This window comes from Canis lupus, unplaced genomic scaffold, assembly GCF_011100685.1.
Source record: "Canis lupus familiaris isolate Mischka breed German Shepherd unplaced genomic scaffold, alternate assembly UU_Cfam_GSD_1.0 chrUn_S60H219, whole genome shotgun sequence".
Lineage (NCBI taxonomy): Eukaryota > Metazoa > Chordata > Mammalia > Carnivora > Canidae > Canis > Canis lupus.
Window position 1 is genome coordinate 1 of NW_023331550.1, and position 24935 is coordinate 24935.

Sequence of the window (24935 nt, forward strand, 5' to 3'; positions counted from 1 at the left end):
CTAAGTGACATAAGCCAGTCACAGAATGACAAATACTGTAGGACCACCCCCCTGTCTGAGTTATCATTGTAGTCAAATTCATAGGGATGGAAAGTAGAATGGTGGGTGCCAGGACCTGGGGGAGAGGGAATGGGGAGTTAGTGTTTAATGAGGACAGAGTTTCAGTTTTTCAAGCCAAAGAGTCCTAGAGATGGATGACGGTGATGGTTGCACAACGATTAGATTGTACTTAATGCCACTGAATTAGAGGCCTAAAAATGATGATGGTGGTAAATTGTGTTATGTGCATTTTGCTACCATTTAAAAAATTCTTTAAGAATACTGAACCTAGGGGCTATTGGGGACACCTGGGGGCATGCTCATTTACTTAAGCCTCTGTCTTCTGCTCAGGTCATGATCTCGGGGTCCTGGGATTGAGCTGTACTTAGGTTCCCCACCCTGTGATGTGTCTGCTTCTCCATCACCCTCTGCCCCTCCCTGTGCAGGATCCACCCATGGCCAAAAACAAACAAACAAAAAACAAAACTGGGGGTGCCTAGCAAGCTCAGTTGGTAGAGCATCTGATTCTTGATGGCAGATTCATGAGTTCAAGGACCAAACTGGGTATAGAGATTACATTTTTAAAAATGAATAAAACTTAAAAAATAAAGAATATAAAACTAAAACTTACAAAATGTTGAATTCAACGGAAACATTTTCTAGAGTTCTGATGAGTGAGCAAAAACTCAGCCACAGTCACCACTTTTCCAGTGCCCCGCCCCCCCATACCACCACCTATAGGGGAGAGGTTTGGTGAAGAGAGCCCTGGAATTTGAAGTGGTTGGAACTGGGACACCTGGGTGGCTCAGTGGTTGAGCATATGCCTTGGGCTCAGGGCATGATCCCACCCAGAGTCCTGGGATTCGGTCCTGCAACAGGCTCCCCAGAGGGAGCCTGCTTCTCCCTCTATCTATGTCTCTGCCTCTGTGTGTGTGTGTAAGTCTCATGAGTAAATAAGTAAAATATATTTCAAAAAAAGGAGAAGTGGTTGAAACATTCAGAAAAAAACATGTCTGGGAATCATAATGGGTACCGTGCAGGTAAAGTGTCTACATTTCCAAGAAGACACTCTCTTATGTAGGAGGGACAGCTACAAAAATGAGAAGTTTGGTGTTCACATTGAACAAGCCATAAATAGTACGTGCCTCGAGTGTGAGTGTGCTGGAAGTGGTCACGGGGGACAGGAGGGGCAAAGGAATAGACAGGGCTGTCAAAGAGCCTACCCTCTCTATTTGGGAAGGCAGGGTCTTAACATGAAAAAAAAGAACATCATCCCTTCCGGAAAAGTCAAGGGCCAAGTGATGGGCTATGCTGTACATACAGGATGGGTACGGGAGCTGAGTTGCCGGCCTGCCCGGGGTTAGTAGGAAAAGGTCTTGCACAGGTGGATTTGGTTTGAACCATGCAGCCATATTACTAGGATTGGCTTTGGGAAAGGTTACCACCCTTTGTTGATTCAATCAGAAGCTTTTCAAACTGCTTCAGTCTGTGGCTCACAAAGGAGGAACTCCAAGCAGATACCAGGAGCCAAGGTCTGTTTTTCTGAGGCTGTCAGTGCCAATCATCAACGAAAGGGACCCTTTCTATTTGTTTTGGTCTGCACTTGGAGTACCTCCTATAGCCCTTGGAAGTGAGCCTCTGGGGAAATAAAAGGTTAGCCCAGGATAAATCCCTCCCCTTTACAGCCACTGGGAAACCAGGCTGCTCCTCATTCTGCCAAGATCCGGTGGTAATCCCGTCCCAGCTCTCCATTCTACAGCTGATCCTCCTGCCCACCTCTCCCAGGTGGGTCCACACAGACAAAAGGAGCCGTCCTAACTCCTCCACTTGTTGTCTTTCTTTGACATCTAGTCCTATTGCGCTGAATAGGAATGGATGCTTGGATGTTTGGGAAATGAATTCATGGACACCAGGGACACAGAACAAATGGGAAATGGATTGTTTCCTGAGAGACTAGTTGGCAACCAGAAATGCCTAAGGGACATAAACTGTGCTGTCTGCTTTCCTATTGAAGTTTATTTTTTCAAATGTATTTGAAATTTGAAGAGTTAAAAAATGTTTTTGCTAGAACAGTGCTCCATACATGCTGATTACACCGTATTCCTTATGTACATTTTATGTACAATTCTTCCATAATCCAATTTCCTTAAACCCTGTCAGGGATAGTCTTACCTTCTCCAGTTTCCAGCCAGATGTGAACTTAAACTGTGTGTCCTCCTGCACCTAGGTGCTCAGTAGGTTAAGCATCTACCTTTGGCTCATCTCATGATCTAGGTTCCTGGGGATCGAGCCCTCATTAGGCAAAGAGTCTGCTTCTCCCTCTCCCTCTGAGCTCTCTCACAAGGAAAGAAAGAGAAGGAAAGAAAGCGTCCTCAAAGAAACCAACAAAAAAGGTGAACGTCCATTTAGAACAACTTCTGCTTAGCAGATTGAAAGAAAAGGACTCCTTGTTATTCCTGATCTAAATTCTAACTGGTATGCTTAATAATCAGTAGTATGTGTCTTTGCTACCCTCAGCTGGTGTAGAAACACAGCTCTGTATTACAAGAAAGTCCCCATGGGGCACCTGGGTGGCTCAGTGGGTTAAACATCTCTGCCTTAGGCTCAGGTCCTGGGGTTGAGCCCCCATCGGGTTCCCTGCCCAGCGGGCAGTCTGCTTCTCCCACTCCCTCTGCCCCTCCAACCTGCTGCTCCTTGTGCTCTCTCTAACATAAATAAATAATCTTTAAATGAAAAAAAAAAAAACAAATTTCCCCAGTTCCTGCCCATTAGAAATCGAAACTAACAATTTCCCTGTACCTTGAGAGAGTTTAGGTTTCATTCATAAATGCTGAGGTTTCCAGCTGCCTAACTAGCAGAGGAAGTCACCTTTGTCTTCCTTCTTCAGCAACAGAGAAAGATTTGGAAAAATTCTGGCTTTTCTTTAAGCAAGCTGGCTGGGTTGGAAGAGTCATGCAAGGACTCAAGGACACAAGGACATGTGTCAGAGCATGAACATCCACCCTTGTCCTCACTCCACAATGCCCTTCATTAAACGTGTGTGTAGAGGACAGTGTTCTAGATCTGAGAAGTCTCTCATGCCATGAAATCAGTGGGTGGTGGGATTTCCAGAAGAGGGATGCGAAAAAGTCAGCAGACCCTGAGTTTCAAAGCTTTCCTTCTTGCTTGGGCAAAGAGCTAACTGGATGAAAGTAACTGAACACACTTAAATTAGACATCAGTGACCTTTATTAGGTGCAAAGTAGTATTCCTGACAATAGTAATATGCCACTGTTACACCTGTTCATCCATTAAAGCAACAGCCCCTCACCCAGAGCTAACCAGATCCCATAAAGTTCCCTGTAAGTGCGTTGTGATCTTCATAACAAGTGACAGAAAGATTAGGACAGCTCATTAATAAAACAGGTTCCATAGGCATCTTGATTCCTTTTGGTTTCCTCTCAAAGAGCTCCAGCAGACGGCCACTTCAAAGGTTGGTCCTTCTTCCTTTCACCAGCTGTCCTCCCAGTCTAAAGACATCCTGGAAATAAAGCCAACCACAAGGAGTCCACGGAACACTGGGAATGTGTTCAGCATAAGAAAAAAGTAGATTTCTAGCATCTACGAATAGTTAAGTGGAAAAACTCTCACAGTGGTCCTATCAGTAAATAAACCATTTTTTAAGACTCCCAATAATTTACTTGTCAACATCTGAAATCATGTTGAACAAACTGAGAGAGCCAGACGCCAGTCAGGCCAGTCAGCCTGTGCCAATTGGTGCTCCTGTTGACTACAGGTGTCCTCAACAGGCTTAGCATGCTGTTTGGTCAAGAAGACCTGTACTCCTTGTCTGGCTTTCCTTTAGCCACTCGCTGCCTCATCTAGAGTGATCTGCTCCTCAGTGAAAATCAGGTCATGATTTGGTATTGGGGTGATTTGGTATTATTGCTTTGTTCTTCATCAAACAACTGAGACTTTTGAGTCAACAAACTTTCTTGGGGCACCTGGGTTGCTCAGTCAGAGTCCAACTCATCTCAGGGTTCTGGGATGGACTCTGTGTTGGGGTCCTGGCTCAGTGGGGAATCTGCTGGAGATTCCCTCCCTCTCCTTCTGCCCATACCCCCACCTCCTGCTCACGTTCTCTCTCTCTCTCCTCTCTCTCTCTCTCTCTCTCTCTCTCAAATAATTGAAATAAATACTGGCGGCAGTTCATTCATTTACAACCCTGACAAACTGCCAACACAATATATGCTTTTGTTTTCTGCTGCAAGAATCAGTGTGTTGCCCGGAAGCCCCACTTCACAAAATAGGATGCCTTCATAAAAGCGTTTTAAAAACTGGGCAAAGAGAGAAGGACAAGACTTCCCACCAACGGCAAATGAGAAATGAGAGTCTTTTGATATGGGGTAGATTCATAGGTTCTAAAGGGAGAAGGGGCCAAGGGGGAAGTAAGATTCTTCAGCTGGGAATGACTTTCAGAAGGTGATTCCCAGTGGCCCAGTAGCGTAGTGCTGGTGTGCGGTACTCTTCACAGTACTAGAGGGGCCGAGTTATCATTACATTCAGTCTACGTGGAGGTCCTGTCACCCCCTAGGAAAACATATATTGGTGATTTCTGCAAATTGGAACATAGGATCAGCCTCTTGGTTCGGAGGCTAAAATGTCTTTGTCTACCAGGCAAATATGTTTATTTCTTTGGCTTGACTGTAATTTGTCTGGGGATCATCGGCAGCACTGAATGCCCACTAGCTACACGCAACTACTTTACAAGTGTTGTGTATTAAGTAGCAAAGCATATGAAATAATGTCTCATGTCCCCTCTTGATAAGCATCAGTGGTTTCTGCCATCAGCTCCGTGGAACCCCAGATGCTAACTGACCCACACAGAAACCTGCTTGAGAATTGCTTCTGGGAACAGTTATTGGATCTGCATATATGTAAATACTCTGTTGTAGAGAAATTAAGGGAGGCCTATGGGTAATATCCCAAACCTTTAACTTTCCTATGTGCATTCAGAAGGTGGCTTTTGTTGCTCATTTGCTCTCCTCCGATCTGCTGTTTCCTTTCCTACCTGCCGTCCTGGAACGGATAGCCTACACAGCACAGGGCGGCCAAAAGACATAAAGAAGTCTGGGATGCTCAGGTGGCCCATCGTGGGGGAAGCAAGTATTAGCTGAAATTCTCAGTGGATCTCAGCAAGGCTTCTGCACGGTGCTCTAAACAATGCACATTATGCTTCCAAATTAAATCAGGGATAACAGAGTTGCCGGGTGGCTCAGCGGGTTAAGCCTCTATGTTCCACTAGTTCATGATCTCAGGTTGCTGGATTGATCCCAACATCAGGCTCCCTGCTCAGCAGGAAGTTCTACTTCTCCTCTCCCTCTTTCTCTCCCCACTGCTCATGCTCTCTCTCCCTCTCTCTTTCTTTCTCAAATAAATAAAGAATATCTGTTAAAAAAATAGATATGAGTATTGTCATGCATTGAAGAAAATAGTCTTATAATCTTTCATCTCATACAAACGTACCTGCAAGCTGGTATCTTTCGGAATTCCGTATAATCTGTGTACTAACTCCATAACTTCCCTCTCAAACGATTCTTGACTGGTGCCTTCACATCGATGTAGTGGCAGTCAGCACTGGGCGAAATGGCAGGAAATTGCCTGTGCAGGGTGAAATGATTAATATTGGGGGAGAAAAAAATCTGTTAACAGCAACAACCAAACAGAAAAGTCTTCTTTAGAACATCAGCTATTTCACTAGCATTTGATTTCTAGAATGTTCCATCGTGTCTTGGATTAGCCTCTTTGGGGTTGGAGTCTTTCTCCCCCTAGGTACAGCTAAAGGCTGACTGAGAAATTCCAAGAGGTTTTAAGCTCCCTGGATACTTGTTTTCAAAATGGGCTGAGAACATAATGACAAGAGTAAGAGGACTTTAAACTTTTTAACAATGTGATTTATCTAGCTAGTGCATATCCCCCAGTCCTAAACAGGAATGGGTTCCAGGGTTCTTCATCCTCTTCTTAGTCACAGAAGTTAGTTACTCAGCTGAGTTTGTGGTGCTTTGTTATTTTAATGTCTAAAGATCAGGGAAATCAACATTAAAAATACCTTGCAAAGGAAAATAATATACACACCCACCCCTTTCAAATCAAAAGGACATTTGAAGTCCAAGATCATTCACATAAGGTACACATCTTGTTTCCTTCTTAGGGAAAGGAGGTTACTTGGTTCTCCCCATTCTTTTTTTTTTTTTTTTTTTTTTTTTTAAGATTTACTTATTTATTCATTCAGAGAGAGCGAAGAGAGAGGCAGAGACACAGGCAGAGGGAGAAGCAGGCTCCCTGCAGGAAGCCCAATATGGGACTCGATCTTGGGTCTCCAGGACCACACCCCAGGCTGCTCGCCACGCTAAACCGCTGGGCCACCGGGGCTGCCCGGTTGTTCCCATTCTTGAAAAGGTTATCAGCAGATAAACTTAAACTTCACTTTCCTAGTCGCATGTTAGTTTCTCTTCTCTTGAGATGACCTCACCTCTCAGAAGGGCTGTCTGCTTTGCTTACAACATGAGATTTGTAGACAGTGAGTCACAAATTCCATTCCTTTTTTTTTTTAATTTTATTATATATATATATATTTTAAATTTGTTCACGAGAGACACAGAGGGGAGCAGAGACACAGGCAATGGAGAAGCAGACTCCATGCAAGCAGCGCGATGTAGGACTGGATCCCCGGACTGGGATCACCCCCCTGAGCCAAGGCAGACGCTCAAACCGCTGAGCCACACAGGGACCCCCATTTCCCATGGAAGCCCCCAAACCACACCAAGAAAAGTGACATCCAAGGGGATAAGTACATTACCATATATGCATTTTAAGTCTTTTTGTAGGGGTTTCATCTTTTCCCAAATAAAGTAGTTCAAAACTATTGAAAAATTACAAAGTTAGGATATTATCAATCACATTACTTGGTTTCTTATCATTACCTTTTAGTTTCATACAGTAATCACTTTATACTATATTTTCAGGTTTTGACATGAGATCTTTCAGTATGTTGTTATCCTACTCAGTTTATAACCCTGATCATATAGGAAGTAATATAATTCTCTAACTCATACAGACTTAAGGACTATTTGTCTTAGCTTGCTGTTTTGATACAGAGCATATACATAAAATTCCATTTTTTATATCAAGTTGAATTTTGACACCAAGGACACATGATAAATGGCCAAATTCATGAATTTCATGAACATTCATATTATTTATGTCATTGTGGCTGTACCCCTGCTTGTACAGTTCTGAGGATCATGTTGGTGGGGAGTCTGATCTAGTCTTTATTTAAAATTTGGCATTGTGTTCATCAAGGTATTTTTTGCATTGATTTTGATTTTCTAAATACTGCCTTAAACTATCATTTAACTTGATTGTTGAGGTGTTTGGCACCATCCCCCGACCCCTGCTAAATTTTCCCTGGAGGAGAGGGCTTTCTTGCCTCACCCTCATCCTGGCCCTGTTGACCTGGTGGAAATATGAATGAATGGAAGATGAAACATGGTAGCTAACCCTGCACCTAGGGAGACAATGGGTGTTGGTGTGACAAACTGGCACGCTTCACTCAACCCCAAAAACCCCCTATATATCGTAATAAGAGCCATGTAATGTGGAATAATGTCAGTCCACAGTACTGTCAGAGCTGCTGAATTTTTGAGAAGAGAGAAATCTGGGAATATGGGAAATTTTGTCAAATTTTAATGCAAGCAATGAAATCAATAGGTTTTTAATATATTCATAGCTAAGGGGCAAAAACCATGGCTCGCTGCTAAATCTTATTTCTGGGCAGCCAATTCAATAACAAAGCTATTATAAATGCCGTCATAAATGGTTCCTATATCCATTTCCCATTTTAAGATTTTAGTACATCATCCATTCTTTCTGTCTCCAAAAGCACAGGCTGTGGGCTACCAAGCAACTCTATGAATGTTCCTAATTCACGATCAGTAGGATTGGGAACCGGAGGTCACATGGCCTCCTACTGATAACTTAGCAAAAAAGAATGTGGTATCAAATATATTTCCTGGTAAATAAACCAGAGCAAGAGCAGTTTAGTTAAACATCACAAATCTCATAAAGTTTCACATATCTTGACATTTTTGCTTCTAACCTATTCGTCTTTGGAAAGCACGGTGATGTAATGCATACCTTGCGGTATCCTTGAGTTCTGTTCCAGCCAGATCCGTGGATGAGCAAAGGATGAAAGAAAACGGTGTCTCCTTTCTCCATCACGAGGTGCACGCGGGGGCTGTTTTCATCATAGTCCTGATCCCATAGAACATTAAGTTCACGCCCCCCTAGAACACATAAGAGAACCCAACTCTGTATTTGAGGAACCCAATGACTAAAAAGTGATTTCCTAAGTTCTTCCAAGAGAAAGATAAATAGATTCTTAACAGGTACTTGCAAATATACAAAAGCTTCTCAGATGTGTGGCTGTGAAAGTCACATTGTGATATTAAAATCATGGATTTAGGGAGGCAAAGGAAGATGCTGAAATTTCTTCTCACCCTTCATAACTGTATTATATTGAGGATCTAGATCAACGTTGCATGTTGCAGTTAACATGGAGATCACCTTTCAAGCCTGAATGTATAATCATTCTTTCCCAGGATGATATTCTCCTCACCTAGAACTTTGGCCTGAACCATTCTTCTATAACTCAGGAGTACCTCTAAGAAGCTAATTGTTCTCCCCAAACCAGCAGAGAGAAAATCTCAATTTTTCTCAGCTCAGAAAGCACTGATGTCACATGCAGAGTAAGGAAAGAAAAAACAGTAAATTAAAACATTCTGTTTTTTATAACTATTTCCCAAGTCAGTTATTTCATTAAGTAATAGTTATGGTGGAAGGACGGCATCACATTTCCCTTCCTGAGACTGTGCCACATTCTTCTGGGGAAAGGACTGCTTTCCTGCTGGACTCAGTTGTGTTTTCATCCAGTGCACTTCTCTCCTGGCCAGGTTGATACGTGACCTAAGCTAAGTCAATCTAACCGCCCACTGTGGTCACTTTGAATCTGAGCAGAAGATGGAAGGCACTGGTCATGATCACAGTTCAGTTGACCCCACCAGGTGCCCCACCCCGAGTGTTCCCACTGAACATAACCCCCACTCTCCTGCTCATCAGAGCTAGCCAGCCTTTCCATGGACTCAGCAGGTGCCTGCCACCCTCCAAAACACTTCGTTTGGCTTAAGTCAGCCACAGCCCACTTCTGTTGCCTGCACCAAACTTTCCCCCAAAACTCAACTGAATTTGTGAATCTCACAGTTTCAGTTATATCAGAATCCAGACCCCAGTATTTTCCTTGGCACTAATCCTCAGTGCAAGAATCTAATTGAGACAGAAGTCCTGAAAGCCATATTCTTTACTTCCTACAGACCACATTCATTCTTCCTGCGTTAACAACCCGTGCTCTTCTCTTTCTGACCATCATTATGGGATTTCAAGACCATATTGTCTGATACCTAAAACACTTATCATCTCCTCTCTGGTTTCTCTGCCTCTGGAGCCCTACCTCCAGTATATCCTGCTCTAAGCCTCTAGATTATCATTATTGAAGGATCAATTTGATCTCACCATTCATGGGCTCAAAAGCCTTCTATACTCTTCCATCCTCAACTAGCTCAATTCCATACACCATGTAACAGTCATGCAATGGAATACTACTCATGCTTCCCCAGAGTCTTCATTGGTCTCTCTAGCAGTAAAGAGATGATTCCTCTCTCTTCTTTATGCCAAGAGCCATCAATCAGTGGGTAAGAAGTAGTTGGCACTTTACACATGCATGTGGTGTTGCAAGTGTTGACATCTTTACCTGTGCAATTGGGCTTGATAATTTCATATCCTATATAGTACCTACCAAAGTGCCCCACACTGGTCAGCTTTCCAACACTTCTTGATGGAAAAATGGTTATTTTACCTGACATCCTTGAATCTTCCCTGACCCTAATTGTAAATCCTATAATGATGTTTTGTAAGGAAGGAAATGCCATCTGATTGTTAAAGCTCTTTAGGGAGAGTGATGTGAAATCAAAACAAACAATATTCTGGTTAAGATTTCTCCTCTAGGGGTGCCTGGGTGGCTCAGTCAGTTGGGCGTCCAAGTCTTGATGCCAACCCAGGTCATGATCTCAGGGTGCGAAGTTCAAGCCACATATCTGACTCGTGCTCAGCAGAGTCTGCTTGTCCCTCTCCCTTCCCCTTTGTCTCTCTCCTCCCCTCCTCTCCCATTGCTTGTGCTCTTTCTCTCTCTCTCAACATAATAAATAAAATCTTAAAAGAAAACAACGACAAAAACAAACAAAAAAACAGATTCTTCCTCTGAGCTAGAACATGAGACCCCTAACTCTGGGAAAGGAACAATGGGTAGTGGAAGGGGAGGCAGGCAGGGCGATGGGGTGACTGGGTGACAGGCATCGAGGGGGGCACTTGACAGGATGAGCACTGGGTATTATACTATAGGTTGAAAAATCGAACCCTATAAAAAATACAAAAAAAAGCTAACCTAAAAAAAAAACAAAAAACAAAAAACAACAACAAAAAAATGATGCCTCCTCTACGCAGACATACCTCCCATTGGGGATAATTGTGTGGCTTCAGATAGCCTTTGTGTGTGCCTGGGAACACACACAGACAGCCATTGTTCCTGTCGATGTGCTCCATGGCTGTCCAGCACAGACAATTTTATTGCTGGGCCTGAAGGGGAAGTAGTGCAGATCCTGGTGCAAGGGATGGCGGGATGTCTTCTTGCCTGAAACAGAACCTGCTGTTAATACACACTTGCATCTCAGATTTCATCTCTTTTGCCTGCAAAACACAGCAATGACTATTCCCACAAAACCAAGAATGTGAAACAACATTAGTGAGAATCAGTCCAAGAGAGTAAGCATCAAATTTGAATATCAAATCCACGGACAACTCCCGATCTCTATTTTTTTTCTGGGTTTCTGGGAGCCGAGGACTTACTGACACACAAACATTCACTAGCAATTCATACACATGTCATGAATTCTATTGTGTTTTATTCCTTTGTAATTGTGGTTTGGGCATAGAAGCTAGAATTCAAAAGTAAAAAAAAAGTTTGAGTAATTGAAGAGAGCAACCAAATTTGAGGTTCCCTGTTAGCCTTTTAAGTGGCTTGATGCAAAAAATATCAGCTAACTAAGTTAATAAAAGGCCTCTTAAGGGCTCTTGGGTGGCTCAGTGGGTTAAGCATTTTGCCTTTTCCTCAGCTCAGGATCTCAGGGCCCTGGGAATCAAGCTGCAAAAGGGTTCTGCTTAGCAGGGAATCTGCTTCTCTCTCTTCCTCTATGGGTCTCTCCCTCTCTCTCACAAAAAATTAATAAAATCTTTAAAAGTAAGAAAAAATAACCATATAGTTGACATCTGAAATCCCTACTCCACGATTCTTATGATACATACGGTTTTTTTTACATACTGTTTTAAGACTTAAAAGTATATACACATTTTTTTAAAAATTATTTTATTTATTTATTCATGAGAGACACAGAGAGTGAGAGAGAGGCAGAGACACAGGCAGAGGGAGATGCAGGCTCTATGCAGGGAGCCTGACATGGGACTGGATCACTGGTCTCCAGGATCACACCCTGGGGTGAAGGTGGCGCCAACCGCTGAACCACCTGGGCTGCCCTTATTTTATGTTTTTAAAGATCTTATTATTTATTCATGAGAGTCACAGACACAGGCAGAGGGAGAAGCAGGCTCCCTGCGAGGAGCCTGATGTACGACTAGATCCCAGGACCCAAGGATCACCACCTGAGCCAAAGGCAGACCCTCAACCACTGGCCACCCAGGCGTCCCCACATTTGTTTTTTAATATTCAACAGTTATACACAAAGGCGATCCTTTGAATCCTTGAAACTTTTTCTTACTTTACCTTTCTCTATTTTTTTTTTTTTTTGGCTTCTACTTAACAAATAAACCACTTTACCAGAATCTGAGGTTTGTTTATAAGCATTGCATGCATGGCCATAATATGGGTCCAGTGAAGCACTCCACATATTTCAGAATCTAAGAGTAAAGAGTTGCATGAGAAATCAAATAAACAACCACGTAGTACAATGTACACTTATTTGTACAAGAGTCAAAATGCACATAGTTATACAAAACACTTGGTAGAAGTGCCTGGGTGAGTCTGTTGCTTAAGCATCCAACCTCCTGATTCAGGCTCAGGTCATGTTCTCAGGGTCATAGGATACAGGTCTGCCTTGGGGTCCTTGCACAGTAATGGGTCTACTTCAGGTTTTCTCCTTCTGCCTCTCCCTCTCTATCAAACAATTATTTAAAGGAAAAAAAAAAAAGTTGGTATTTCCCAACGTTGCAAACAAAGAATGAAAAACTCAGCACTGGAAATCTGTAACACTCTGAATTAAACAGGTTTTTTTTTTTTAAAGATTTTATTTATTTATTCATGAGAGATATAGAGAAAGCGAGGCAGAGACACAGGTCGAGGGAGAAGCAGGTTCCATGCCAAGAGCCCGACTTGGGACTCGATCCCAGGTCTCCAGGATCACACCCTGGGCCAAAGGCAGCGCTAAACTGCTGGGCCACCGGGGGCTGCCCTTAAACAGGCTTTTTTAAGCCAGTTGGAAACCAAACCCCCATTTTCTATGAGAATGCGAAGAGTTTCTCTCAGCTTTCGACTGGGAAGGGCAGGAATACCCTCCTTTCACCTGACACTGTCCATAGATGCCCAGGGAGAAGGCACCTTCCTCTTCCCCTCACGGAGACTCTTCATAAGAAGGGACCACGAGGGGCACCTGGCTGGCTCAATCACTAGAACATGAACCTGTTGATCTCGGGGTCGTGACTGCAAGCTACTCCTAGAGTGTAGAAGTCACTTTTTAAAAAGGTGGTAGGGGGACACCATTGCAGCTCAGTCAGTTAAGCATCTGCCTTCAGTTCAGGTCATGATCCCCATGTCCAGCTCCCTGCTCAGAGAGGTGTCAGCTTCTCCCTCTCCCTCTGCCCCTCCCTGCCACTCATGATCTCTCTTGATCTCACTCACTTTCTCTCTCAAATAAGTAGAATCATTAAAGAGAATAATAAATGAAAGGACCATGAGAGGCCCCAATAACGTGCAGCTGCCATGCAGAGCCCAGGGGACAAGAGAACAGCAACAGGGGGACACTTCACAGTCAGGCAGGCCACCTCCCTTTCCACAGCTCTTCACTGAGGGCTACAAACCAGACAGTGATAGAAAAGGACACGCAGCAGGGAGTGAGATGAACAGGTCCCTCCTCCCATGGCATCTATATTCTGTTGGAAGGATGTTAAATAATGACATGGGCACTGGTGCTTGACAGCAAGGTGCAGTTACAGAGTATGAGGAAGCAGAGGCGGGGTGGGGAGGCTGAATTTGGCCAAAGGTCTGGCAGCGGGTGTGCTCCCTCCTACATCTAACCCACTAGGGAGGAAAGCACTCAGCTTTGCATGCCTACCACCTGCCAGGCGCTTTATGTGTCAGCCACTTAAGTCTCACAACAATCCCTGAAAAGTAATGCCCCCAGGAATTAAAGATCCTTTAAATGATCATTATCCTGCAGATAATAAAGTGCCCAAGGTGGCAGAGCAATTTCAACGAAAAGGACGGTATTCCATCTCCAGTTCTGTCTGACTTCAAAAAATGAAGCCTCTTCTACTGCTTTCTCACTACTTGATCTCCCGTATAGCCATATTGGCAATTTGAGCATGAAACACTCGAAATGGTCCCAAATCCTAGGAGTCGGGGCTCATATTTGTTTTTTTTTATAAAGGGTGTCATCTTTTATATTTCTTGTGATATTTTCTTTGAAGAATATATTCCTCAAATATATTTCTTCATATACTTTCCTTCCTGTTTCCTGGTTTTAAGTAATCTCTATCGCTTGAGCCCACGACTCTGAGATCAAGACTCACATGCTCCATCGGGCCATGCCTGCCCAGCATCTCCTACCAGTATTTTCTAAACTTCAGTGACTCAAGAGACATTTTACCATTTCTAGCATATGTTGCTAACTGCCCAATATTAGTCAATAATTTTCCTAATTAACTCATGTCTTATCCTGATTAATAATATTCCTGAAGTCATAGGTTTGATGCACCAGCTACTTTTTCCAATACATATTGAAATAAATACCCAACTACTATATCGTACCACCTCCTAAAAGTCATTGCATGAACCAGTAGGTGCATGGTGCACACTTGAGAACAGTGGGAACCCTGGAGGGCCTCCGGGTACCCAGGGCCTCAGGCAACACAAGTTGCTCTAACTTCAAGCTTTTCCTCCTTGATTGATGCTCACAAGTTCCATTTCCATTGCAGACTTGAGGTTGGGAAGAATAGATGATTCAGGGACCCTTGTCCCCCTTTGTCCCCAACCCAAGGGGCTGGACATGATAGGTGGCCTGCCTGTACAGTCTTCTCTCATGAGGAAAATATTCGTTCTTTTTTTTTAACATTTGTTTAAAGATCTTTTTAAATTTTAAGTAATATCCACACACAACCGGGACTCTTGGGTGGCTCAGGGTTGAGCCTCTGCCTTTGGCTCAGGGTGTGATCACAGTCCAGGTAACAAGTCCGGCATCGGGCTCTGTGTGAGGATTCTGCTTCTCCCTCTGCCTATGTCTCTGTCTCTCTCTCTCTGTGTCTCCTCATGAATAAATAAATAAAATCTTAAAAAATAATAAAAATAAAACTAAAAGCATTTGAAATAAATGGTTCATAAAACTGTGGTACATTGACACAATGGGATGCTATGCAGAAGTTTGCAAGTATGATATAGATATAGATACACGTGATAATATGTAAGTCATATGGGAAGATGTCTGAGGTCTATTATAAGTGGACAAAACACAGTGACAACCAGTTTGTTCCCGTGTTACCACAAAAGGTGGGAACCCTGGAGGCCTCATCGTGATTCATCTAACACAAGTTACCTCTAACTTCAAGCTTTTCCTCCTTGATCGATGCTCACAAGTTCCATTTCTATTGCAAGACTTGAGGTTGGGAAGAATAGATGATTCAGGGGCCATGTCCCCCTTTGTCCCCAACCCAAGGGGCTGGACATGATAGGTGGCCTGCCTGTACAGTCTTTTCTCATGAGGACAAATTTTCTTCCTTTTTTTAATTATTTATTTAAGTATTTTTTTTTCTAAATTTTAAATAATCTCCACATGCAACTGGGACACCGGGGTGGCTCAGCGATTGAGCATCTTGCCTTTGGCTCAGGGCATGATCCCAGTCCAGAGATCAAGTCCCTGCGCAGGCTCCATGTGAAGAGCCTGCCTCTGCCTCTGTCTCTGCCTCTCTCTCCTGCGTCTCTCATGAATATCTCATGAATATCCTGAGTATCTCACTTGGTTAAATGTCCACCTCTGGGTTGGGGCTCAGGTTATGATCTTGGTCTAAGGATCCAGCACTGTGTCGTCCTCTGCACTCAGCAGGGAGTCTGCCTGAGGATTCTCCCCTCTACCTCAACCTGTGCCTTGTCCCCTTCTCATTGCCAAAAATAAATGCATAAATCTTAAAAAAAAAAGTGCATACCTCTTAAAAACTAAAAGATCCCCCATGCTCTACCAACTAAAGCAGCCAGGTTCCCATTAAGTCAAATTATCTACTAGCATTTGGGGTTATAATTTCCAAAATGTTCTATATGCAAAGTGCCCCTTAAAAAAAAGTGTGCCATGTGTCAAGGGACACATGAGTGGCTCAGTGTTGAGTGTCTGTCTTTGACTCAGGTCATGGTCCTGGGGTCCTGGAATCAAGTCTTACATCAGGCTTCCCACAGGTAGCTTATTCTCAATCTGCCTATGTCTCTGCCTGTCTCTGTGTCTCATGAAAAAATAAAATCTTTAAAAAACAATAAACAATCTAAAACCATTCTAAATAAATTATCCATAAACTGTCATATATTTATGCAGAAATTTGCAAGTATGATATAGATACATAAGTGATAATATGTAAGTGATATGGAAAGATGTCTGAGATCTATTATAAGTGGACAAGACTCGGTGACAACCAGTTTGTTCCGTGATACACAAAACGTGGGGGGTTACGTATGCATTTTCATGGCCATGAAAGAATTCTAGTTGAATACACCTAAAAGCTTGGCAGTGAGTGGGGCTGAAACGTTGGGAGACTTCACTTTACATGTTCTATATTATGTGGATAACTTTATAAACATGATTTATGCTTAAAGAATGAGAATTTTTTAGACAAGTTTAACTCTAAAGACCTACTTAAACCTCTACTACCAGATTCACAGAAACAAAAGCAACAATAAATGGATGTATAGTGAGTGGGATCTGCAATGTGACTCCTGTTGATATGCCCATATTCAGTGTGAGAGAGGCTCCCCCCTCTCCACTGCAGAATTCCCGCCCTTCTCCACCAGGTTAATTACCAAGCGCCAGAGCAGGGTATCTCCACCTGGCCAGTATTGACATTGGGCCGGATATTCATTAATTGGGGGGAGGGGCTGTTCTGTGCATTATAGGCTCCCTGGGCTCCATTAGCGGCATGCCCAGGCTCTACAGACCAAACCTTGTGACAACCCTACAGGGCTCCAGGCGCCACCAGATGTGCTCCTCCAACTGAGAACCACTGCTCTACACCACCAGAGAGGGGCCTCAGAGAAAGGAAAAGCAGCAATTCCTGGGGCAGGCATGTCGGTGGGGCTGTTAACCTAAAACAAAGAAAACACAGGAAGGTTCTCCAACCTCAGGGAGAGTGCAGTATCTGAAGAAGTTCCTTGTCTTCTTGGAAGTCTTGAGATCTTTGAAATCATCCTTTCACTTGGAATATATTCTGATTTTGCAATGGACCACATCTCTCATTATTATCATTTGTTTTGGTTTCACCTCCCCTCTGCAGATCCTTTCAAACTGGTCCCTAGGAATGAAATTGGCAGATGATGTCATTACTGCAGGCTCCAGGCACCTGCCTGGCCAGTTCTGTGGAAAGATCCACAAAGATTGAGGAGATGGTTCTCTGCACCAAGTTGACCTCCAGGCCAGGACTGAGCAGCTCTGAGCATAGGGTGAGGAAATGGCCAGCTCACAAGCCCCTGCCTCCTCACTGTGAGGCCAGAATTCGCTGTGAGAACTCACATCTTCCTTAGCCTAAGAAAACAGTGGGGGAAAATTTGTGATTTGGTTGCATCTGAGTAACAATGGCAAATACTTCTCTCCTCCATTCCATGGGCCAGGCCCGGTTGGAAGCACTCTGTGTGTCTTTTACCTTATTCAGTCCTCACAACAACACTAGGGCTCAGTACTATTATCCCCATTTTACAGATGAGAAAGGAGAGGCATGGAATGTAAATTGCCCCAGGGCACACAAGATTAAGTAGAAGGGCTAAGATTAAAGCCAGCCCTTCTTGCTCCAGAGCTCATGTTCCCAACCAGTTCCCAAGTAACCAGTCCCTGAAAATATCTGAACATGCACACACTACTCTTACTACCATGTTCCCATTGCAAACATACAACATATTTCTTAAAATAATGAAAGGTTACTGTACCTAAAGCGTTGAATGTCCGGGTCAGACACCAAACTTTTAATGACAAGAAACCCATTTTCTTCATAAAATTTTTCTCTGTTCTAGGCTTAGGACATCATTATCCTGAGTATACCTAAGGAAAGAAAACTTTCAAATAAGTCCAACTGAAAAATCACAACCCAACACTATGTATCAGAACCTGAGAAATGTTTCTAACTACTCTTCCATCCGGCATTTCTATTTTTTATTTACTCTAAGAAAAATATCTGAACCTTTTATTTAATGTCTAATGGTTTCTTTTAAGTTGTTCATTTTTTTTAAAAGTAATCCCTATATCCATATCCCATATGGAGTTCGAACTCATACCCCAAGATCAAGAGTCATGTGCTCTTCTGACTGAGCAAGCCAGGAACCCCTAACTCAACATGTATTTAGAAAAGGTCTAAATCCAAAACATTAACTACTGTCACCAAAAAATAGAAGAATAATTAATTACTTATGTCCACTCAATGGGATAGATAGGACTCGGGGCTTTAAAAAGTGAAGAGCATGTGCCCTGGGGTGGCTTAGTCGGTATAGTGCAAACTGGTAATTCACATCAGGTCATGATCTCATGGGTCCTGAGATTGAGCCCATGGCTTACTATGGCCTCAGTGGGGAATCTGCTTGAGATTCTCTCCCTCTGTCCCTCTCTCACTCACTACCCCTTATGCTTCTCTCTCTCTTATTAAATAAATCTTTAAGGGATCCCTGGGTGGCGCAGCGGTTGTGGCGCCTGTCTTTGGCTCAGGGCGCGATCCTGGAGACCTGGGATCGAATCCCACGTCGGGCTCCCTGTGCATGGAGCCTGCTTCTCCCTCTGCCTGTGTCTCTGCCTATCTCTCATCTCTCTCTCTGTGACTATCGTAAATAATAATTAAAAAAAAATAATAAAAAAAATTAAAAAAATAAAAAATAAAAAAATAAATAAATCTTTACAAAAAAAAATGAAGGACTTAATAGCATGGACAGTGCTTATAATAGTAAAATATACTTAGATTTGCACAAAAACCAAGACACTACTTGAAATTAATGAAGAGAAATTTTTTTAAAAACATGTTTTTTTAAGTGATTGCCTTATGTAATGGAATTATGAATGATTTTTTAAAATTCCTTTTATTTCTCTGATTTTGTAATTTGTTTGTAAGGAATAAGTATGGTTTTTAGGTGGGAATCAAATCCAGTAGATTTTATATTTTAATTTTATTTTAATATAACAGATTTTATGTTTTATATTAAATCATACATTCTCAAAAAAAAATCATACATTCTCAGAAGAAATCAAAGTTGAAAAATCCAAGTCAGTTTATGCACAACTCAGAGCATCCCATCCATTAATTTACATCAGAATTGTGGCTCTATGATAATATTCCATGGATATCATGTCTTCTCCTACAAAGATAATTTAAGATAAACCAAAGATACTACCTAATAGAGCAGTATGACCACACACTAAGGGCTAACTTCAATGAGGTGTAACATGCCTGAATGTGAAATAACCGGGGTAGGGGATCCCTGGGTGGCTCAGTGCTTAGCACCTGCTTCCACCCAGGGCATGATCCTGGAGTTCCGGGATTCAGTCCGGATCAGGCTCCCTGCATGGAGCCTGCTTCTCCCTCTGCCTGTGTCTCTGCCTCTCTGTCTCTCTGTCTCTCTGATGAATAAAAAAATAAATAATCTTTAAAAAGAATTAATCAGATTATACACTTCTAAAATTTTTTGCCTTTCTAAATGTTAAAATACATATAAAAATTAAGTCAAGGTCTTCAACATTTTCCCTAGGTTTAATTAGAACAAGTCCAGGCAACAGAGGATTTTTATAATGAATTATTTTTTTAAAATTTTATTTATTTATTTATTTATTATTTATTTATTTATTTATTTATTTATTTATTTACGAGAGAGAGAGAGAGAGACAGACAGACAGACAGGCAGAGGGAGAAGCAGGCTCCATGCAGGGAGCCCGACGCAGGACTCGATCCCAGGTCTCCAGGATCAGGCCCTGGGCTGAAGGAAGGCTCTAAACCACAGAGCCACCCAAGCTGCCCCATGAATTATATTTTAATTTTATTTATTCTCTTTAGGGATGGAGGGAGGGAGGACAGGCAGGGCAGGGTGAGCAGAGACGGAAAGGGGCAAGCAGACTCCCTGCTGTGTACAGAGCCCTCCATGGGGCTCCATTCCATTATCCTGAGACCATGACCTGAGCAGAAATCAAGAGTCAGATGCTTAACACACTGAGCACCCAAGCGCCCCACCCCCTGTGTAATAAATTCACCGGACAAACATGATATGTTGTATTTTATATCTTTTTTTAAAAAATATTTTATTTATTGTTTGTTTTTTTGTTTATTTGAGACACAGAGAGAGAGGCAGAGAGATAGAGGGAGAAGCAGGCTCCTCACAGGGAGCCTGATGTGGGACCTGATCCCTGGACAGGGATCACGCCCTGAGTTGAAGGCAGATGCTCAACTGCTGAGCTACCCAGGCATCCCCTGTATTTTATATCTTAATTACCACTAGAAAAAGCTGTATATATGTATATCATATGGTTTTTAATGACCATTAGATCTACTTACTGGAATTGTGGAGGATGGAAGCTGTTTGGAGACACAGCTCCCGAAGTGGGGTAAGCTACCTACAATATGAATTAAGGCAAATAAAATTAAATTTCAGAGTCAGCATTTTCTGGAACCCACAGTTGGCCCTGGATTAGCCCTCATCCGGGAAGTCACACAGAGCTGATGACAGGTATGCACCCTTGCTTCCATCATTTCAATTCACAAAGTCCTGAGGAGGGGCTGGAAGCCCCAAGACCTTTATCAGCATTCCAGCTGCCCAGAGAAGGTGGCCTGGACCCCTGGGCTCAGTAACTGGTCCAAGGTCACCCAGCAGAGAATGGCTGAGCCCACACTTGAGCCATCACTGTTTCCTTCATAGATTTCCCTAGTTTATTCTATGTGACTATTCCTTCCACTAAACTACTTGAACAAATAAACATTGTAAGGTTCATGTCTAACAGTGAGGAGCAATGTACTCTTCAAAAGAAGTATTGAAGTTAGTGGCAGTCCAGACCAAAATAGGAGAAGGAGTAAGGCTCGTTAAAAAATTAAATAAAGAGTCCATTAAATCAACAGGCTCCACTCCAGAGCTGAGCTAGAAACAGGAATCAGATGCCTCGTGGACTGAGCCACCCAGGGGCCCATGATATCAAATGTTAACAGCAGTACCAGACTGGACCCAGTTATCCCTAGTCCCAGTATGTTGGTGCTTCGTCACTGTTGGGCATGTATCCGAAACAAGTGAAAACAGATGGCTGGGGCCCCACTCCCAGGTGTTTGGAGTCCAGGGTCAGAGATGAGCCTGGAATCTGCCTTTCTAGCAAGTTTCCAGCTGCTGTTGACGGTGCCCGTCCCGGGAACACACTGCTTTAGTTAAATGGCTTCGGTCAAGAGTGTGCCTCTCCCCTGGCCTGGGTTTCTGCTTTCTGGCCCGTCGGATGAGATCACCTCATCAGCCTTGTGGGAGGGCGGCTGGACTTTCGTTTACCGCTGCATCGCGGCTTGGAACTCAGAGCAATCCTACAACAGCCAGTCTCATTTGTAGGAAAGGTTTCAGGACCCTGCCCACAGCAGGACAGAGACTAGTCCCGCGGCTTAAGGGAAAATCGCGCGCAGCGTTTCCCAGGCTCCCCGAAGTGGCCCCCAGAGGGATCAGGAGACCCTGTTCTATCCGGCAACTTGGTGTCCCTGTCCTGCAGCGACGTGTCCTGGATGCCACAGCAGTGGCGCCCACGGCGCCTGCGAGCTGCCCTCGTGAAGGCCGAGGCCGCGGAGAGCGCGGGCCCCTGGGCGCGGCGGGCGGCGGCGGCGGGCGGCGCACGCAGTCCCGGGCAGGAGGGGAGCGCCGGGGCCGCGGCCAGCGGCTCCCCCGCGGGGGCCGGCCCGGCCCGATGGTCCCGCTCTGGCCCCCCCCCTCCCCGCCCCCCCGCCCCGGCAGCTCCGCGCGCGTGCCCCCTGCTTCGCCTTTCCCGGCTCCGGGCGGCCGCGGCCAGAGGCCCGGGAGCTGCGCGCACGCCGCCTGCTCTCCGCCCAGCGCGGGGCCCCGGGCCCGGGACGGCGCGACGCCGGGGGCTGGGCGCGCATCAGCCCCGGGCCCGCACTGCCCGCCCCCTCCCGGCTCCGATGCCCCCTTCCTCCTGCCTCCTGCCCCCCTCCCCGTTCGCCCGGAACAGGCGGGACCATCACTCGGGCCGCCGACCCAGGGGACCCTGGAGGCCACCCCTCCTGCAGCCCGAGCTCCCGCAGCCCAAAGGATACGCCGGGTCCTGGCGGAGGTCTGGCCGAGGTGTCCCAGCACGACGCGCAGGCGGGCGGCTGCCTGGCGCTGGTTCATGGCCGCGACAGGAGACGGCTCAGCAGGGTCTCGGGCGTCGGCCTCCGCCTCGGCCTCGGCCTCGTTCCGGGCGGCGGGCGGGGCGACGAGCGGACGTCGGTCTGGAGGAGGGCGTGGAGCGCCCGGATTCTGCGTGGTGCGGAGATGCCCCGGGCCTCCTGGGTCCACGCACTGGGCGCCCCGGGCGGAGAGGAGGGATGCCCGCACACCCTGCTCCTCGAGATCGCAGAGATCCTTTCAAGGGCTTCTAACCCGGTGAAGGTCGTCCAGGGAGAAAGTGAGCCAACACATGACCCATGCTCCCAACCGGGACTTTCAGTCTGTTTTAATCCCACGTGACTGTGCCCCTCCCTCCCTGTGCAGATGCTCTGACAATTCACATGGTCGTGCACCCATACAAGTAAGGTGCTGATCCAAAGAGGAATTTGGGGATCCAGTCTGAGGTTGCCGAAACATACTGGCTTCTCATTCAAGAAAAAGAAAGTCCCTGAAGGAATGACTCTGAAGCTAGTGTGATCCACAGTCTAGTATTTTAAATTTTCTAAAACTCTGAAGTTTTATCTTTCTCTCTCTCTTTTTAAATTCATTTATTTGAACTAATTTCTACTCAACATGAGGCTCGAACTGACCACCCCAACATCAGTAGTTCAGGATCCACCAACCAAGCCAGGCCTTCCCTTCTCTTCCCTTCCCCTCCTTTTCTTTCCGTTCCGTTCCAACAATTCAGTTTCTTTGGGGTAAGTATGCATGATACTGCCACCACCATCGAGGTCATAACCACCATCCCTTCTCAAAATTTTCTCCCATACTCTTCACCTCACTATTTTGTTGTATGTGGGAAGAACACAAGATAAGATCCACTGTCTTAGCAAATTTTAAGTATATATTGCAACATTGCTAGCTGTAGACACTATGCTGTATTATAGACTTCTCGAACCACTTATGTAGCTTCACTGAAAGTTTGTAGCCTTAAACCGTCACCTCTCCATTCTCCCCTCTCTTTAACCCCTGGTAACCACCATTGTCTCTGCTTCTGTGAGTTTGACTCTTAAATTCCTTGGGTAAGTGGGAGAAGGAGGTACCTGTCTCTCTGTGACTGGCCTATCTCACTTAACCTAGTGCCCTCAAGCTGCATCCATGTTGTCACAAAATGGTAGGATGTCCTTCCTCACTAATGCTGAATCATATTCCATTGTATGTGTGTACCTTGTTTTCGTTACCTTTCACTTGTTGACCACCACTTAGGTTTGCTTTATCTTGCCTCTTGTGAATAGTGCTAGGTGGAGGTGGGAGTGCAGATATCTCTTGGAGATCTAATTTCAGTTCCTTTGGATAGATACCCAGAAGTGGGATTACTGGATCATATGGCAGTTCTTTTTTTATTTTTATTTTTTTTAAATAAGAGAGACACAGAGAGAGAGAGAGAGAGAGAGAGAGGAAGAGACAGAGACCTAGGCAGAGGTGGAAACAGGCTCCCTGCGGGGAGCCCAATGTGGGACTTGATCCCAGGCCCCGGGATCACCACCTGAGCCAAAGGCAGACGCTCAACCACGGAACCACCCAGGCGCCCCTCATATGGTAGTTCTAGTTCAAATTTTTTGAGGAACTTCCATACTGCTTTCCATAATGACTGTAAGAACTAGAAATTCTTTCTAGAATATCTTTCATCCAGTCTCTGCAGATGATTGACATAGCATCTCATTGTTTCTTTTTCTTCTTCATTTTCTCATTGTTTCTTTGTCTTAAAGAGTTACTTCAGGAATGTCTCACCTTAGAAATATGTCATCATTTTGGTTTCTTCTTAAGATTTTATTCATCAATTTGAGAGAGAGATAAAGGAAGTAGGGGTTAGGAGCAGAAGCAGTGCGACAACAGAGTACATGCTTAGTGCACAGCCTGATACAGGTGTCAATCCTAGAACTCCAGAATCATGACCTGAGCTGAAGGTGGACGCCTAACCAACTGAGCCACCCAGGTGCCCCCCATATGCACTATTCTCTCTAGTGAGAAAAGGTGCAAAATTACTGTTGAAAGTAAATTATATTATCTATGCAACCAATACCTTGTCTAGAGAAAAAGGGTGCTCCGAGCTTGGGGGATGAGAAGCTCAAGGAGGTAGGTTGGGGGAAATCTAGACCTCTCTCTGTGTACCCACATACATGCACACACAAGATACTTATGTATCTGAAGCATCATTATCTATGCTTGCTTTATTACTTCTAAAAATAAAGAAAAGCATCGCAGTAGTAGTACAGTATAGCTATTCTGGTTATAACTCCTTGAAAGGCAACGCTAAATTCAGACCAAAACTGCTGGCTCAAACATCTCAGATCAGAACAACTTAAAGCACTCCCATTTATTCATCATAAGGCATGCAGAATTGCAGACTACAACGTACTAAGTTATTTTAAAAATATTTGGCCAAAAAGTACATATTGCTTACACAGTAAGTATTTCAGCATCTCTTCCTAGGCAGAATTCCAAGTTTCAACACAGCCTGCGCAAATATAACAAGCTGAGCCTTGATATTGACAGGTAATTCCTGTTGCCCATAGGAATAACCTACCTCACCAGGGCCGTGCCCTTTCAGACTGTAGTTTAAAATGCCGTGCATTTTAACAAGCTGTATTTTTGTGGTTTTTTTTGTTTGTTTTTTGTTTTTTTTAATTTATTTATTCATGATAGTCACACACAGAGAGAGAGAGAGAGAGAGAGGCAGAGACACAGGCAGAGGGAGAAGCAGGCTCCATGCACCAGGAGCCCGATGTGGGATTTGATCCCGGGTCTCCAGGATCGCGCCCTGGGCCAAAGGCAGGCGCCAAACCTCTGCGCCACCCAGGGATCCCAACAAGCTATATTTTTGGATAAATCGTAGGATTTAAGGAGAACAACTCACTATACCAAGGTCAATGTGAAGTTTTAAAATGCTATCAGG

At 44.3% G+C, this 24935-nt stretch overlaps 1 pseudogene; it reads right to left on the reverse strand.

Moving 5' to 3' along the window:
• Positions 1 to 3244: 3244 nt before the first annotated feature.
• LOC119879314 lies at positions 3245 to 22270 on the reverse strand (annotated as a pseudogene).
• Between the last annotated feature and the right edge of the window lie 2665 nt (positions 22271 to 24935).